Raw genomic sequence first — 15456 nt, forward strand, 5'->3', positions numbered from 1 at the left:
GATTCTTTCTATTGCCTGTTATGTTTTTGTAACTTAAGTAAGCCACAAAAGTAATGTAACCCATATAGTACACTTTGAGCTTTGGGTTCTATTTAAAAAACTGAAATATTAAGACCACACATCCCATTTTCAGTAAATGGCGGAGGCGGGGGGTGGGGGGGGTAAAGCCTCAGTGATTTTTGTCACATACCGTGATTTTGGACATTAGCAAAATTGTAAAACCCCTGATGCTTTAAAATAACCCTCATATGATGTAACTCAGAACCAAGTGACGTGTGTGAACTGATTTATGCAGTAGTCACTTATAGACATTAAAATTCTCTCTGACCCCATACTCTCTAATGTTCCCTTTGTGCTATACACTAATCCTCTCCCCACTAACCAAGTGTTATGCAGTCCCACAGGGACTGGTGGGGAGGGAAATGGAATCTTCACTTGCCAGGTCACAGAATGCCAGAAAAAGAGCCTGAAGTCAATAAAAGTATGTTTGTAGGGCTGAGCATTAGATCTGATTAATTATTGAACTATTTGCTCATCACAGAGTCTACCACTACTTGCCTGGTCCCTCAAACGTTTCCCATGCTATCGTGGAAGAAGCATCATAGAGCACAGCAGAGACCCTTCCTAATGAGTCTGTCTCTCTGAGTATGTCTACAGTGCAGCTGGGAACATGCCTTCCAGCCAGGTTACACAGAGTAGTGCTCTCTCTGCTCAAGCTAGCATGTTAACAGTAGCAGTGTGGACATTCTGGCATGGGTGGCAGCTCGAGCTAGCCATGTGAGCTTGAACCCAGGGGTCACAAGGGCTTAGACTGGAGAGATTAGTCCAAGATGCTGCCCTTGCCGTAATGTCCACACTGCTATTCTTAGCATGCTAGCTGGAGCCGATTTAGCATGACTCCAGCTAGCTGGAGTCCATGACTCCAACTGCAGTGTAGACATAAACTCTGTGGCTTGCTTCTTTTAGGGGCCTATGCACCCATACGTGGCTGGGGGGCAGGTTTTAAGGTTTTGTAGCTGGGACTGCAGTCATAATACAGGCAAGATTCCAGAGTAGCACAAAGCTGCCCTAATGTAGGACAGGATCTGGGCCTCAGTCCTCTATTTACACCTAGCAAGGGCAGCTATCACCAACATGCTACTATCAGACTACTGTTCACGTCTCTCACCCTGTCCACAGTGTACCCACTCTATTTCTCTTCCATCACATCTCCTTTCTCCAAATCCGGAGACAAACTGAACTACAGCTTTTGAAATACACAGCTCTTTTACTGAATTTTCATATTTTTATCAAAACATGTAATAAGAGTAAAAAAAGGTACGCACATGCCACCTACCTAGCTTTGTCTAAATGTAACACAAAGGAGGACAACAACAAAGCAGTCATTTGGTTTATTGTTCTTTTGTCTTAATTTTTTGGCCACTTCAGATACTGTAAATGAGCCACTAAAACAAATATCTGAATAACAAGCTACAACCAAACTATTTCGGGCAACAAACCACACCTAACGTATTTTTAATACTATTGTTACCACACAGGAAATCACTGAATTGAAGAATAACAGTTTGCAAGCTATATTACTGTGTACATTTTAAAACATAAGAGTATGTTGGCACCTACTCTGTGGAACCATAGAAAAAGTGTGGATGTAAGCTATATTCCAGATTGGTGCTCAAGTATGCAGGATGAAATATTGTGCTTTTCTTAAACTTTAGTACAAATACATAGAATTGTAGATGGTAGAGTTCGAAGTAGAAAAGAAGCAAAAAAGCAGATCCAAATCTTACCCAAAATACTATAACAGACACATAGTTTGACTATGATATATATACACACATGACATTGCCATCTTTGTCTTCGTAGCCTTGTGGAGGAATGGTCAGTTTGTTTTTTCTCTCAAGAAATGTGGTGAGTTAGTGCTTGAGTCTGATCTAATTTCACCCCAGTTGTCTGCTATTGTAACTCCATTGACTTAGGTGGATTCTGTGGTGAGATCAGAATCAAGAAAAGGGTACTTGACTCCTGTAGTCATAATGTATTTTGAACAGATTATAAGCAAACTGTTAAATGGCACCAGAATCCCATAAGAACTACAATGTTCTTATTCCAAGTGTGAACCATTAAGGATTTTTCTTGTACTTGTTTATCATGATTGAAAATGTGTATATTTACTTGCCTTGGTCAAACTAGTCTTTATCCGGAAAAAATATATAAAGTTTTAAAACTGCAAGAGAGAGAGAATGAAAGAAGTTGAAAATAGCCTTCCTATATAATGGAACAGTTCAGAACCTCACAGAATACAGGATTTGGTAGTTTGGGATCTTAAGGCTGCTTAAGGAGAGTGTGGTATGAAAACATATTATTATTTGTATTACAGTAGTGACTATGGGCCACCATTCAGGATTGGGGCCTCATTGTGCTAGGAACTGTGCAAATATATTCTAAAACATGGCCCCTACCATATTCTACAGGGATTTGTTCTTGGCCCAATGCTGTTCAATATCTTTAACAATAATCTGGAAGAAAATATAAAATTATTGCTTTTAAAAGTTGCAGATGATTCACATTGATAGAGTAGTAAATAACTATGGGAACAGATCAATAATACAGATCCAGCTGTATTGCTTGGCAGGCTGGGCTCATTTGAACAACACATATTTTAATATAGTTACATTTTAATACGGCTAAATGTCAGTCACTCGAGATGGGAGACCATATTCTAGAATGCACTGGCACAGAAAAGGGCTACTGGTTGAATATGAATCCCCAGTGTGATGCTGTAACAAAGAAGGAGAAAGTGATTCTTGTATAAGCAGGGGAGAATATCAAGAGGAGTCAGGAAGTGATATTACATCTGAATATACCAACAGGGAGACCATTACTGGAATACTCTGTCTGGTTGTGGTGTCAAAACTTCAAAAAGGATGTTGGCAAATTGGAAAGAGTTCAGAACTACAATTATGTTTCAAGGTCTGGAAAAGATAATGAGAGACTAAAGAAGCTCAATCTATATAGTTTATCCAAGAGAAAGTCATGAGGTCACTTGATCATGATCTACAAATACCTATATGGAAAAAAAGGTGTGTTATAGATGGCTCTTGAATCTGACATAAAAAGACATAAAGAGATCCAGTTGTTGGAAGCTGAAGAAAGACCAATTAAAACTGGAAAGAAGGCATATATTTCAACAGTGGGGGTCATTAATTGTTGGAACAAATTGTGAGTTTACAATAAAAAAGGGAAAAACAAAACAAACTTTAGATTATTACTTTCTCTAGTTTTCCCAGTGTATCCTGTCAGCTCATTATCATCTCTTAGATCGTAAACTCCTTCGGGCAAGAACTATATTTATCTGTGTCTTTGTAAGAGATATAAGACTCGTTTCTGAACGCTTTAATGAATTTGTCTCCACCTGTAGCAGATTATAAAATGCTGAACAAACTTGACTGCTGATTTGAATAAACAAGGTGCTAGAGTGGCTGCTGTTTTCTGATGATACTACGGTTTGGTTTTAATGTTAAGGAGTTTTTATGCCGGTTTGTTTTTCTTTGGTATTTGGTGGAATGTGTTATTGCCTGTTGGTCAGCCTAACTTTAAAAGGAATGGAAGAAGACAGAGTCCTTCAAGTGAACAGTAAAGAAGACAGTCCTATGAGGAGGATTGCTGATGATTTTCTTTGTTCACAATATTGGAAGAAAACTGCTTGGCAAAGAAGATATGGTAATCCATAACGTGGCGTATACCAGGAGGAGCCAGAAGATACTATGGCTAAAATTTTCAAAAGGGCCTAGGCAACTTTTTCCATTGCAAGTTATTAGATCTTAGGCTCTTAGTCACTTAGGTAATTTTACCCCAGGTCTATCTGGAGTGCAGGTACTTTTTATTGGCAAAACTTTTGTCTTTCAGGGGTGTTAAAAACACACACCCTGAACAAGAGAAGTTTTACCAACAAAAAGCACCAGTCTGAACAGCACTTTGTCAGCAGGAGCTCTCTCCTGCCGACAAACAGCAGCTACGCTGTGTGCCTTTTAGAGGCACAGCTGTAGCGGCACAACCAGCAGAGGGGCGGGAAGGGAGTTAGCCTGACTGCTGCCAAAGACACTGGGAGAAGCAGGCTATCCTTGCCTCTGTATTTGCATATATCTTCTGTTGCTGTGTGGCCCCTTTCCCCTAACACAGATTTCCTTGTTTGTACAGTCTCCAAGTGCTGGCACATGGGGAAGCTCCACGTGTTGAGGGCACCTAGGCAGGGTGAATTTAGTTTTGGTGGAGGGATAGCTCAGTGGTTTGAGCATTGGCCTGCTAAACCTAGGGTTGTGAGTTCAATCCTTGAGGGGGCCATTTGGGATCTGGGGTAAAAATTGGGGATTGGTCCTACTTTGAGCAGGGGGTTGGACTAGATGACCTCCTAAGGTCCCTTCCAACCCTGATATTCTATGATTCTAACTGTGTTATTAAAAGCTGGGTAGTGTAGAGAAAGCCTAAGTTATGGCAAGCTGCCTATGGACTGCAGTGCTGCCCAGAGTCTCTTCAGGGCTGCCTTGTAACATAGCAACATTTGCTTCCCCCACCCATAGCCTCTCCTTACCCCTGAGCTTGTGAGGGAGTCCCCAGAAGAGAGAGTTATGGCTGTCTTCCACTAAGCCTATGCTAGAAAAATCCTCCCTTGGGTGGATAGGGGGCCTTTACACCATTCTGGACCTTTTCTGTGTCATATGGGGTAGGAACAAGGATGAGAATCTCACCCAGAAGCACTGTGTAGAATAGTTCTTGATCATAGTTCCTGATCTGTTGTGGCTGAGATGCGCTCAGCATGACTCAGGGGAGGGCTTGAATGCTGCTCTAAATTAAAGTGGCTGCAGATGATCCAGGCCACAATGGCATTCCTTTCCCTCTGCACTAGGAAAACAAGAATTACATTTAGCAAAAAAGTTTGAGGTTTTAAAACCTATTTCCCTTCCACATTGTAATAAAAATCAGACCTTTCAGAATTTTTTTTTTAAAGTTAAGCTTCTGATGTTAGGACACTCACCTGGGATGGGGTCAAGGCCCTGTTCTGAATCAGACAGAGCAAAGACCTGGTTTCCTACATCCCAAATGGCTGCTATGACCCCTGGGCTACTGGCTGTTTGGGGGGGTGAAGGGGAGAGGTATATGCTTTCTTTCTCTGGTTTTGCTCAGAAATTCCAACTTGGACCTGAGAAACAAAACAGATATGTTTCTGTGAAAAGCTTTGGTTTAAACAAATCGGCATTTTCGACCAAAATATCGAAGTTGTGTTGTATAAGATATGTTGGTGTAAGGACTGTTTTGGCCACCAGCATGGCACACAACGTCCCCAAGACAGCTGAGAATTGGGACAATAATATTTTTACATTGCCTCTGAAATTGGTGTGGTTCAAATATATTTGTCTTGCTCTAAATCTTGGAGAGAGTGTATCCATGTATTTCCACAGTGACTTCAAGATAGAAATAATTGCTGTTACGGGGTAATCGGGCAGAGGCGATGCATGGAGTGAGGGAGGCATGCGTGATCATGTGCCCCCCCAAGTTTTTTGTCAGGGTTTATATTTTTATTTCTTTTGCGGACAGTGGGCTCAAAATATATGCTCCCCCACTATCAACAGTTACACATCGTCTCTGTAATTGGGCCACCAATGCCATCTGCTCTCTCATAACATGTTGCTACGTGAGCTGTCACCTTCCAGGAGGGAAAATATCTACCAGAGTTGTGCTCCACTCCTTGGTTTTTGGGGGATGGCGCAAGCGACTACAGGGAACAGGAGAGGCCATGTGAGCCCTGTTCCCCAGCAAGCCTCTGACCTTCAAAAACCATTAATCAGATGCCATTAATATTGTCTCCCCATGACTTGCTGTTTCTGTCCATCTCCTAAGCTCTCTAGCTGAATCTCTGCTGCAGAAGGAGGTCATAGTAGTGGTAGAACAGGCTGATAGGGAAGCCTAGCCAAAGTGAAAGAAGGAGGGGAGGGCAGGTGAGAGGTACTCAGGACAGTGAAAAAAGTAACTGGATGTGTGGTTCCTATCCCTTCAGTCATTTCATTTGTATTTGGTTTGTCTATCTTATCCACTCATTGTAAGCTCCATGGTGCAGAGAGTGTCATCCTATGTGTTTGCTCAGCATCCAGCATGCTTTGAGTCCTACTTTAATACAAATAATGTGAACAGTAATCTTGTACACTGAGAGCACAAAACTGAAAATAACTAGCAAAAAATTTCAGACCCGGGTCTATGAATTAACGTCCCTCTCCTTTTTCTAGAATAGATAACTCTGAGCCATTGAAGTATGTGTTGTTTTGTTTTGCTTTTCCTGTGGAGTTGACTAGGGCTGGCATGATTTTGTAATTCTCATTTCCTGTGCAGATAGCACCTTCAGCTTTTATAGTTTGTTTTTTGCCTCAGTCACAGGCCTTGGCTTTTTACTGGTTGGTTTAATGGCGAATGTGGGATAATGAAAGGAGTGTTTGGCCTTTTTAGTTCTGTCATACTTGGTAAGGGTAATATTACCTGTTGATGTACAATATCCCATTCACCCTGGAGACAGAGTAGCAGATGAAGATCTGAACCTGTGAAAACTGTGACAAGGTCCATTTTTTTCCCCCTTGCAATGTCTCCATTTTCTTATGTTTGGCATTTCCATGGCCATTATTCATTATCCTTTCTATTTACGGAAGTAGTCTGGGGAAATTAGACTTAATAGAGGTGCAAAAATCACAAGGAGGAAAGAAGAGAAAAGTGACTTGGAAGGAAACTAAAATTAAAAGGTTATTTTGGTAACTGACACCTACAATTAGAGTGCAAGATAATTGACATCTTGTCATGAAAAATAAACACAAATGGCAATGTTCCTTGAGTTACCACAGCCACCATTTTTTTCCCATGGGGAAAAATGACTTACAACACGCTGCACATTCTTGCTCTGAGACGGTGATGAATTTATGTCTGCGCTGTATATTGTGTTGTCATATGACCAAATAAAATGCATGCAAACCAGAGTTTAGAAATGATGCTATCTTCCCCTCAGAATCATCTTTCTGCTTTGTGGTAAGGCAGTGGCCTGACTTTATGGAATCAATGCAAGTACTTATACGTAATGTATGAAAACTCTTACAAATTAAAAGTACCTGCACAGCACCATATAACTAAGCAAACATTGTGGTATTGTGTACTGCTCTGTAGAAAAATGCATAAATGGATTAACTCAGGTAGACTCTTGTGCCTTAGCAGAGCCCCAGTGGCTGTGTTCCTGATACATAATTACAGTTAAACCAAAAAGTTAAGGATGGTAATGGGTAGAGCTGGTCAAAAAAATAACTTTCATGAAAAAATTAAATGTTTAAAATTAAAATTAAATTAATTAAAGAGCATTAAAATGTTTGTTTTATTTCAGTGGGGAAAAACCCACTTTCTCTCACTTTCCTCCATCCTTTTCCCCATTGCTGGAGATTAAAAGAATGAAAGTGGGAGTTTTCCAACCACAAGGAAATGAAAAATTATACCAAATGTGTCATTTTGAATTTTCATCAAATAGAGGATTTCAAAGAAATCAAAGGGCTTTGTGTGAGACACTGTGATTCAATTGAAACACCATTTTTGGACAATTTTTAGTTTGGTTAAAAGTGTTTGTGTTTGGTTGAATAGTGGGGCTCTTTATGGGGCACTGTGGTCTGACTTTGTGGGACAGCAGGCAGGACTGAGGACAAAAACTGGATTTGTCAGTACAGCTTCTGTGTTCCAGAGGGTCCGTCTATAATTGTTTTGCCTGGACCAACCAACTCCTGAGTCTCTGAGACCCTCTGTTTCTGGATGAGCTCAGCAACATGCCTCTCTGATGCTTGTAAATGTGCACAACTTTGCACATGCAATTACCTGTGTTCATTTTTCACCCAGAGTGCCAAAGGCAGAATTTACCTCCTGCAATCCCTGAGTGCGTGTTCAGAAGTTAGGGTTGGGGAAATCCAGCCTCTGCCAGGTGTCATGCCTGTCGCGTGAAGGTACAGAAAGTGTCCTTTGTCCGTTGCTGCAGCCCCTTTACATATTCAGTAGTATTCTGCTGTGGGGTTTGGGCTGCTGTGCTTTGAACCTGGTTCTCGCACATCCTGGGAAAGTGCTCTTGAGATAGGGAGACAACTCTTTTTTTTTTTTTTTTTTGGTGAGGAAAGGGATGGTCTGATGCATGCACCTAATTTCAGCAGAGGTTTCACACCAGGCCACACAGCCAGGCATCCTCTCTGCCCCCCTCTTTGCGGGCTATCTGCTCCTCCTGCCATTCCCAGATGTGTGGCTGGAAATACAGAGAGGTGGCTGTGATGGAGGTCAGCACCCAACCAGGGGAGATGAGGGGCTGTGGATAAAGAAAACTAGGGGCTGGTGGGGTAGGTAACAGTTGTGTTGGGAGAGAGGGAGGGGCTACTTGAGGAAAAGGTGGGGACAGAAGCTACTGGAAGGAACTAAAAAGCAGCAGGAGCTAAGGGAGAAGCAAGCGATGTGAAAATGGGGTATGGAGAGCGACAGGGTTAATGGAAGGACAGGGTGATGCAACCCATAGCAACCTCCTCCATCCCCTGGTTTCTCTCCTGTCCAACAATGCCCCCCACAACACTCCTGTAGCTACTCCTAACTCCCTCCATGCTGCTTCTGGCTCCCCATAAGTCCTTAGCCCTCTTCAGAGAGGTTTGGGCAATAAGATTTTTCCTCTCTATGCCTGTTCCCACTGCTCCAGGGACTGCTGTAAGGCAAATTCAGACTCAATTCAATGCCTTTCATTAGCACTAAATCCAAGCAGAGTTTTCAAATCTTATATTTATTTGTAAATATGCAAATTAGCTAATTAAATCATTAGCATAAAATGCCCCACATGGGTTTGGACAAAATATCCTGCCAGCCTTAGAAAATGAGGCCTTAACTTGACCGTAGGCGTTACCAGTAACTCTTGCTAAGTCTGGATGCATCCAAACAAAGGTGTGAGTTTCCCCCATTGGCCTTTGCAATCTTTTCTTTCCTGGTTCCAAAGAAGAGAACTGCTAAAGAATTTATGTATAAAAGCAGCATGTGCCTTTACACTGTGCATGTAGTTAATATAAAGTGTGTCATCTACTGGCATACAAAAATGTGTTGTATTGTTTGTAAATTTACAAGCATAATAAAATTGTTGTTATGCATTGCAAAAGTCTTCCTGACTGCAGCCATTTAGAGTAGCATCTGCAGTAGAGTACTTTGTTTTCTTGCGATTTTGCAAGTTTTCACTATGCTGTAACTGGGTTTTTTTTAAAGTATTATATGACCCCTCTTCTGTGGCACTGATTATTGCATCTCAGGCCCTCACAAGCATTACTGAATGACATCTCTCTGAGACAGCAGAGTATTATTATTTCAGTTTTACAAAGGGGAAACTGTGGCACAATGAGACCAAGGTCAAAATCTTATTAACTTTGTGCATCCCAGTGTTTGTGCTCCAACTTTATATACCTGGCCTGATTTTGTCATAGTGCATAGCATTTTTATAGCAGTTTGTGTTCAAATCACACATTATGTGATTAGTCCTCCCAACACCTGTGATGTAGGTGAGTGAGTATGGGTATTCCCACTTTGCAGATGGATGCATATAGATGGAAAGCCAGTGACTTGTCCAAGGTCAGACAATTACTTAGTCATTCAGGCACCAGAAACTAGATTCACAAAGGAAACTAAGGCTTAGTGTTGCAAAGGCTAACTTTAGGCACCCTGTCACCTTGTGGAATCCACAGCCCCAGATCAGGTGTCCAGGGTCCTATACAATGTATGGGGACAGTTAGGTGCTAAGAATGGGAACCACAAAAGCCAAATACCAGTGTGCACTTGGGATTCATAGGTGTGAAACCTCTGCTGGAGTTAGGTGCATACATCAGACCATTCCTTTTCTCTAAATAAATAAGTGGTGCCCCCCGTAGCAAGAGGACTTGCCCAGAATATGGGAGGAGCTGGTTCAGAGCCCCATTGTACCTGAGAGGAGCAGGAGTTGAACTCAGGTCTCGTTTCCTAGATGAGTGCCTAGCTACTTGGCTCCAGGGTTGTGGTAGCAGGGGGCCACTGTGACTCTCAGCTTTGCCTGTTAAAGCTGTTCCACTTTGTATAAAATATTCATGGAGTCAGTGAGCAACCAAGAATGATTCTCTATCCCAGTGGCTAGTGCGCTCTCCTGGGATGCGGGAGAGTAAGGTTCTGGTCCCTACTCTAATGAATATTTAATTATTTATACAAAGTAACATTCAACTGCCTTAATTACAAGACAACCCTAACTCTTCCTGCAATCCTTTCCTTCGTTCTCTAAGCCCATTACAACCTCTGTAGGGGTCCTACAGACAACAGCCTCATTTCCTTCACCACCCTGATTAATTCACTGAGCACCACCTGCACTGAATGAGGTAGGGGTCCTCTAGAATAAATAACATGACCATATAATTAAAGCTTATATCATAATGAATATTCAGAAGGGGGCTGAATTAAGGTTGCACAGGCAACCTCTATTCTGGCATTTCCTAGCTTTTGAATGCTTAACTTTGCAATCTGAGTAACATTTTTTCGACATAGTTTTTGTATGTAACTTCCTATATTTTTTAAAGGAAAAAACAAATTCTACTATATGCAACTGTACCAACCTCCCATGATGCATCAAGATCTGTATTTGAATCCTGGATCTTCACCACTGGAACAGACTTTTACCACTTGAACTAACAGACTAGCTGCCATGAGGAGATGGCTGTTAGGCTCTGTGGACAAGCCCCTTAAGAAGGGCACTTAAAAAACTGTTCTTCTGTCACCTTCAAGTGCACTGTGTTCCGTAATATCTGCATGCTGTGTGTTAACCCCTTCCCCCAACTTTGTGTCCCCTTGTCCCTCCCCTGCCCTGTCTCTCCCCGAGGGTTGTGTATCTGTTTCCCCATACCTATGTTTTCTCCCATGTTGCTGTGCCCCTCAGTGTTCTGTGTGCTGTTGTAACCCCTCCTCTGTGTTCTGCATCCCCCAGATCTACTGCTTGATGTGTTTTGTCGGTGTCTTGTAGCAGATTCAGTTCTCTGTGGAATTCTGCAGTGAAGCAAGTGGGCAGGGCATGTGCGCAGACTTTTAGAAGCGTAGCCTTATGATTAATTTGGGGTGCAAAATGCACTTGTTACTAATAACAGGTTCCCCATGCACTGCAGTTAAGGAACTCTGGCCAAATAAAGTCTTAGACAGTTTATCACAAGATGTATATTCCTAAATCTTCTGACTCAAGGTTACCGACTAATCCTAACTTTTGTTAGGCCTAATGTGGCCTTATGCTCACTATTATTACCACTAGGCCTCAAGATAAATACTAGGTTTCAGGCTTACTAAAAAGCGCATTTTAAAATTATCTTTGTTCCTTTGCTTATTCCTACTTGTATTATAGTTTTAGTTTCATTTGCACTAATTTAGCAAGATATAAATGATTATTTACCTGATCATAGAATCATAGAATATCAGGGTTGGAAGGGACCTCAGGAGGTCATCTAGTCCAACCCCATGCTCAAAGCAGGACCAATTCCCAACTAAATCATCCCAGCCAGGGCTTTGTCAAGCCTGACCTTAAAAATATCTAAGGAAGGAGATTCCACCTCCTCCCTAGGCAACGCATTCCAGTGTTTCACCACCCTCCTAGTGAAAAAGCTTTTCCTAATATCCAACCTAAACCTCCCCCACTGCAACTTGAGACCGTTACTCCTTGTTCTGTCATCAGCTACCACTGAGAACAGTCTAGATCCATCCTCTTTGGAACCCCCTTTCAGGTAGTTGAAAGCAGCTATCAAATCCCCCCTCATTCTTCTCTTCCGCAGACTAAACAATCCCAGTTCCCTCAGCCTCTCCTCATAACTCATGTGTTCCAGTCCCCTAATCATTTTTGTTGCCCTCCGCTGGATGTTTTCCAATTTATCCACATCCTTCTTGTAGTGTGGGGCCCAAAACTGGACACCGTACTCCAGATGAGGCCTCTCCAGTGTCGAATAGAGGGGAACGATCACGTCCCTTGATCTGCTGGCAATGCCCCTACATATACATCCCAAAATACCATTGGCCTTCTTGGCAACAAGGGCACACTGTTGACTCATACCCAGCTTCTCATCCACTGTCACCCCTAGGTCCTTTTCTGCAGAACTGCTGCCGAGCCATTTGGTCCCTAGTCTGTAGCGGTGCATGGGATTCTTCCGTCCTAAGTGCAGGACTCTGCACTTGTCCTTGTTGAACCTCATCAGATTTATTTTGGCCCAATCCTCTAATTTGTCTAGGACCCTCTGTATCCTATCCCTACCCTCCAACGTATCTACCTCTCCTCCCAGTTTAGTGTCATCTGCAAACTTGCTGAGGGTGCAATCCACACCATCCTCCAGATCATTAATGAAGATATTGAACAAAACCGGCCCCAGGACCAACCCTTGGGGCACTCCACTTGATACCGGCTGCCAACTAGACATGGAGCCATTGATCACTACCCGTTGAGCCCGACAATCTAGCCAACTTTCTGTCCACCTTATAGTCCATTCATCCAGCCCATACTTCTTTAATTTGCTGGCAAGAATACTGTGGGAGACCGTGTCGAAAGCTTTGCTAAAGTCAAGGAACAACACGTCCACCACTTTCCCCTCATCCACAGAGCCAGTTATCTCATCATAGAAGGCAATTAGATTAGTCAGGCATGACTTGCCCTTGCTGAATTCATGATCCTGATCACTTTCCTCTCCTCTAAGTGCTTCAGAATTGATTCCTTGAGGACCTGCTCCATGATTTTTCCAGGGACTGAGGTGAGGCTGACTGGCCTGTAGTTCCCAGGATCCTCCTTCTTCCCTTTTTTAAACATGGGCACTACATTAGCCTTTTTCCAGTCATCCGGGACTTCCCCTGATCACCATGAGTTTTCAAAGATAATGGCCAATGGCTCTGCAATCACATCCGCCAACTCCTGTAGCACTCTCGGATGCAGTGCATCCGGCCCCATGGACTTGTGCTCGTCCAGCTTTTCTAGATAGTCCCGAACCACTTCTTTCTCCACGGTGGGCTGGTAACCTCCTCCCCATGCTGTGCTGCCCAGTGCAGTAGTCTGGGAGCTGACCTTGTTCATGAAGACAGAGGCAAAAAAAGCATTGAGTACATTAGCTTTTTCCACATCCTCTGTCACGAAGTTGCCTCCCTCATTCAGTAAGGGGCCCACACTTTCCTTGACTTTCTTCTTGTTGCTAACATACCTGAAGAAACCCTTCTTGTTACTCTCAGCATCTCTTGCTAGCTGCAACTCCAGGTGTGATTTGGCCTTCCTGATTTCACTCCTGCATGCCCGAGCAATATTTTTTATACTCTTCCCTGGTCATTTATCCAATCTTCCACTTCTTGTAAGCTCCTTTTTTGTGTTTAAGATCAGCAAGGATTTCACTGTTAAGCCAAGCTGGTCACCTGCCGTATTTACCATTCTTTCTACACATCGGGATGGTTTGTCCCTGTAACCTCAGTAAGGATTCTTTAAAATACAGCCAGCTCTCCTGGACTCCTTTCCCCCCTCATGTTATTCTCCCAGGGGATCCTGCCCATCAGTTTCCTGAGGGAGTCAAAGTCCGCTTTTCTGAAGTCCAGGGTCTGTATTCCGCTGCTCTCCTTTCTTCCCTGTGTCAGGATCCTGAACTCAACCATCTCATGGTCACTGCCTCCCAGGTTCCCATCCACTTTATCTTCCCCTACTAATTCTTCCTGGTTTGTGAGCAGCAGGTCAAGAAGAGCTCTGCCACTAGTTGGTTCCTCCAGCACTTGCACCAGGAAGTTGTCCCCTACACTTTCCAAAAACTTCCTGGATTGTCTATGCACCGCTGTATTGCTCTCCCAGCAGATATCAGGGTGATTGAAGTCTCCCATGAGAACCAGGGCCTGCGATCTAGTAACTTCTGTGAGTTGCCAGAAGAATGCCTCGTCCACCTCATCCCTCTGGTCCGGTGGTCTATAGCAGACTCCCACCACGACATCACCCTTGTTGCTCACACTTCTAAATTTAATCCAGAGACACTCAGGTTTTTCTGCAGTTTCATACTTGAGCTCTGAGCAGTCATACTGCTCCCTTACATACAGTGCAACTCCCCCACCTTTTCTGCCCTGCCTGTTCTTCCTGAACTGTTTATATCCATCCATGACAGTACTCCAGTCATGTGAGTTATCCCACCAAGTCTCTGTTATTCCAATCACATCATAATTCCTTGACTGTGCCAGGACTTCTTCCAGTTCTCCTTGCTTGTTTCCCAGGCTTCTTGCATTTGTGTATAGGCAGTTAAGATAACTCGCTGATTGTCCTGATTTCTCAGTATAAGGCAGGAGTCCTCCCCTTTTGCTCTCTCCTGCTCGTGCTTCCTCCTGGTATCCCACTTCCCCACTTACCTCAGGGCTTTGGTTTCCTTCCCCCAGTGAACCTAGTTTAAAGCCCTCCTCACTAGGCTAGCCAGCCTGCTTTCGAAGATGTTCTTCCCTCTCTGTTAGGTGGGAGCCATCTCCACCTAGCAATACTTCTACTTGGAACACCATCCCGTGGTCAAAGAATCCAAAGCCTTCTCTCTGACACCACCTGCGTATCCATTCGTTGACTTCCACGATTCAACGGTCTCTACCCAGGCCTTTTCCTTCCACGGGGAGGATGGACGAGAAGACCACTTGCACCTCAAACTCCTTTGTCCTTCTTTATCATCTGAGCTCAAGTTATGGGTCAAAGGTCAACAGAAGCTTCAGGGTTTTTGGGGTGCTGTCAGAAAAAGCTTTGTTCCCTGAAAACACACGCAGGAATTGGTGACTTTCACCCAAATCTCAATGTCCCTGGCCCCAAAGTAATCGATATGTCAGATTTCAAAGAACTACCCAACCAGTAGTGGTGGTGGAGCTATTTTTTAAAAAAAGTGTCAATTAAAAGTATTAAGCAACTAAATATGTGGATTGCTACCACTCCCTCCTTCTGCTCTCATAGTATCACATATCACTTTGCCTACTTTTGAAATATATGACTTGTGGGTGAAAATGCAGCAAGTGTTTAATGGGACACATTTTAGCACAGGAAATACAAAGTATCTAAGCAATGGAAAATGTATGGGGAATTTAGACAGAATACGAAGACTAGAGTTCCATTGTGACCAGAACACTAAGTTTATTACCCATTCTACTGGAAGATCCGTGGGAATTTTTTCATAACTCTAAGACCAGAAGGGACCATTCTGATCACCTAGTATGTCCTCCTGCATCACCTAATATGTCCTCCTACATAACCATAGAACTTCCCCAGAATATTGCTAGAGCATACTTTTTAGAAGAATGTGCAGTCTTGATTTTTTACTTTAAATAACAACAAGGAGCCAGAACCATGGCTTTGCATTTCATTCAAAGGATGGCCCATCCATAGTCACAGTGCCCTTTAGCATCATA

At 43.0% G+C, this 15456-nt stretch overlaps 1 protein-coding gene across 4 annotated transcripts in view; it reads left to right on the forward strand.

Moving 5' to 3' along the window:
* Positions 1-15456, forward strand: part of ARHGAP15 (Rho GTPase activating protein 15) — a 463932-nt gene that overhangs the window by 8618 nt on the left and 439858 nt on the right. The gene's annotated exons all lie outside the window — the stretch shown is intronic.

The sequence above is a fragment of the Lepidochelys kempii genome, chromosome 11 (genome assembly GCF_965140285.1).
Source record: "Lepidochelys kempii isolate rLepKem1 chromosome 11, rLepKem1.hap1, whole genome shotgun sequence".
Lineage (NCBI taxonomy): Eukaryota > Metazoa > Chordata > Testudines > Cheloniidae > Lepidochelys > Lepidochelys kempii.